Below are 3,835 nucleotides of genomic sequence, written 5' to 3' on the forward strand. Positions count from 1 at the left end.
AGGTTGAGGCAGCAGGTGGGAAGCAGAGCGCCGGCACCCAAGAGAAGAAGTCCTTTATCACTTGCCATTTTGGAAGAAAGGATTCCTCCACATTTCCGACAGTTAAATGTGGGAGAGTATGATGGACATACTGACCCTGAGAAACACTTGGGGAGGTTTGAGAATGCAGCTCTGTTACATCAATATTCAGATGGGGTCAGGTGCAGGATGTTCCTGGGTACTCTAGTGAGGTCAGCCCAGCAATGGTTTAACACCTTGCGGCCCCCCATCTACAGCTTTCTTGCACTGATTTGCTAGCAGCAAGAGGCCAGAAAAACTATTTGAGTCTGTTTGTGATGAAACAACAAGAGACTGAAACTTTAGTTTGTCCAGTGCTTCAACAGTGCAGCGCTGGAAATACCAGCGGCTACTCCCGACATCATGATAAGTGCATTTACCCAAGGACTGAGGGGAGGAGAGTTCTTCAAATCGTTGGTCAAGAAACCTCCATCAATTTATGATGATCTGTTATCTCGGACAGAAAACTATGTAAATCTAGAAGATGCCAAGCGGCCTGGGGGAAGTAGAGTTGAGGGAGCTGAAAGAGGAGGTAGGAAGAGAGGTGCGGGTGAGAGGAAGGAGGATAAAGCAAGGGGCAGAGGACAATTCTCATCCCATGTTTCTCTGGATAGGAGTCGTGATAAGGTGATGGAGGTGAGGAGCCCGAGGGGAGGTGGGAGAAGTCGCAAAGGGTTGAGAGCAGTGCTAGATTGCTTTCGCGTGACAGATGAGAAGGATCCTCATCCGGGAGTCGACAGAGGTCTCGCCGGTCCCCTAGGCGTGGTCAAGGCCCTCTGTGGATAAATCAGAGGGTCGAAGAGCAGAGAGAGGAAGGTCGATGTCAAGATGTCCCTCAGGAGCCCGTCGAACCGAGGATGAGAATGAATGAGGATAACCACCCTACGAGAGGAATGATTCATATGATCTAGGGGGTGCTACTTATGGAGACTCTGGGAGAGTTCGGAAGGCACATGGGAGAAGGTTGGAGAAATTTGAGATATATAAGAGTGCAGACTCACCATAAGACCCCGTCATCAGCTTTGGGCCAGAAGACCTCCGAGGCGTTGTGACTCCACATAACGATGTCTTGGTAGTGACGGCCACCATTGCCAATTATGATGTGGCGATATTTATTGATAATGAAATAAACGTCTTGTTCAAGAGCATGTTGGATCAAATGAAGGTGGAAAGATTTGAGTTTGAGTCGGTCTCCACCCCATTGTATGGGTTTGCAGGACACGCCATCCCACTTTTGGATCAGATTGTTCTTCCCCTATCTTCGGGGACTGATCTTCGGCGGGTAACAAAAATGATAGCCTTCACCGTGGTGGATAACCCGTCAGCATATAATGGAATTATAGGACGGCCATCCATGAAGGATTTTAGAGCCGTAGCTACACTTATCATCAGAAGCTTAAGTTTCCTGTGGGAAAAAGAGTTGGAGTCTTGTGCGGGGACCAAAAAATCGAGCGTCGATGTTATGAAGGGGTAGTGAGGGAGGAGGGAAAAAGAGCACGTGTGGAGGTTAACATGATTAGGAAATGAAGAAGTGGGTGACTTGGTCCTGTTGAAGATACAAGAAGAGTAGAAGGGAAAGTTGGACCCAAAGTGAGATGTACTTTTCAGAGTGACTGAGAAATTTAATTCTAGAGCTTATTACTTGGAGAATGCTCAAGGCAAGATTTTAAAGAGGCTCTGGAATGATTACCACTTTATGAAATATCATTCTGGATTTTATCTTTAATGTATTTCATATTTGAATCATCCCACGTAAACAGTTTGGATTCAATAAAATCAAGTTCTTCTTTTCAGTTCATAAATGTTGTTGTATTATGAAGGTGAGAAAACTTTATTTTTCCTACTAAGGCATCGTCTAGTGGAGGAGCAGAGTTGGGAAGGTGAAAAATAAAATTTTCCTACTAAAGAATCGCCTAGTAGAGGAGCAGAGTCGAGAAGAAATATTTCATTTTTCTACTAAGACATCGCCTAGTAGAGGAGCAGAGTGGAGTAGAGACATCTTTAAATTTTCCTACTAAAGTATCGCATAGTAGAGGAGCAGAGTCGAGAAGAAATATTTTATTTTCCTACTAAAGCATTGCTTAGTAGATGAGCAGAGTGGAGTAGAGACATCTTTAAATTTTCTTACTAAGGCATCGCCTAGTAGAGGAGAAAAAATTTATTTTCCTACTGAGACATCGCCTAGTAGAGGAACAGAGTGGGGTATAGACATCTTTAAATTTTCCTATTAAAACATCGCTTAGTAGAGGAGCAGAGTCGAGGAGAAAAATTTTACTTTCCTACTAAGGCATCGCCTAGTAGAGGAGCAGAGTAGAGTAGAGACATCTTTAAATTTTTCTACTGAGACATCACCTAGTAGAGGAGCAGAGTCGAGGAGAAAAATTTTATTTTCCTACTAAGACATCGCCTAGTAGAGGAGAAGAGTGGAATAGAAACATCTTTAAATTTTTCTACTAAGAAATCGCCAAGTAGAGGAGTAGAGTAGAGTAGAGACATCTTTAAATTTTTCTACTAAGACATCGCCTAGTAGAGGAGCAGAGTTGAGGAGAAAATTAAATTTTCTTACTAAGACATCGTCTAGTAGAGGAGGAGAGTTGGGAAGGAGAAAATTAAAATTTTCCTACTAAGGCATCGCCTAGTAGAGGAGAAAAATTAAAATTTTCTACTAAGGCTTCGTTTAGTAGAGGAGCATAGTAGAGACGAAAAATTAAATTTACCTACTTGGGCTTCGCCTAGTGGAGGGGAAGAGTTGTAAGGAGAAATTAAATTTACTTACTTGGGCTGCGCCTAGTAGAGGAGAAGAGTTGATGACGAGAAATTAAATTTTACCTAATTGGGCTGAGCCTAGGAAAAGAGTCAGAGGTGAGGAGGTGATACCTTTATTTTCCTGCTAAGACATCGCCTAGCAGAGGAGATTGGGGTGAGGATGTGAAACTTTTATTTTTCTACTAAGGCATCGCCTAGTAGAGAAGAAGAGTTGGAGAGGAGAAAAATTAAATTTTTTCTGCTAAGGCCCGGCTTAGCAGAGGAGTTACGAGATGATGAAGTAAAAGTTTTATTTTCCTACTAAGACCTGGCTTAGTAGAGAAGTTACAAGACGATGATGTGAGTTCTATTTTCCTGCTAAGGCATAGCCTAGCAGATGAGTTTGATGGTGAGAAGGTTGAAGTTTTATTTTTACTGCTAAGGACTATTTTAGCAGAGTAGTCAACGGCACGGAGAAGTGGAAATTATTTTCTTTCAAAAGCTTAGTAGAAGATCTTGAAGATGGGGTCGATGAGGGTGTGGTTGGGCGAGGAGCGGCAAGGGTGATGGTGCGGGTGCGCAAGGCGAGGCGAGGGTGATGGCGTAGGGCGATGGCGAGGCTGGAGATTGGCGAGTGTGATGGTGAAGGATGTGGCGAGGCGAGGAAGGGAGGTTGGCGAGGGCTATGCGGGCGAGGGTGTGCGCGCTGAGGCACGAGCTCAAGCGAGAAGGCGTGCACTCGACGAGGGCGAGACGAGCGCTGAGGGCAAGACTGCGGGAGGGCGAGGCACGTGCTGGGCGAACAGGCGAGCAAGGGGCGAGCGTGCACTCGGCAGGCGTTTTGGGCGAGAGTGCAAAGGGATGAGGTGCTGAGGCTAGGTGACGGCAAGTGCAGACGAGGCGATGGAGGAAGGGCGAGGCTAGAGCAGGGCTGTCATGCGAGGCGAGAGCTGTTGGGCGAGAGTGCGAAGGGACGAGGTGCTGAGGCTAGGCGACGACAGGTGGAGATGAGGCGACGGAGGAAGGGCGAGGC

The sequence above is a fragment of the Primulina huaijiensis genome, chromosome 3, assembly GCF_012295235.1.
Source record: "Primulina huaijiensis isolate GDHJ02 chromosome 3, ASM1229523v2, whole genome shotgun sequence".
Lineage (NCBI taxonomy): Eukaryota > Viridiplantae > Streptophyta > Magnoliopsida > Lamiales > Gesneriaceae > Primulina > Primulina huaijiensis.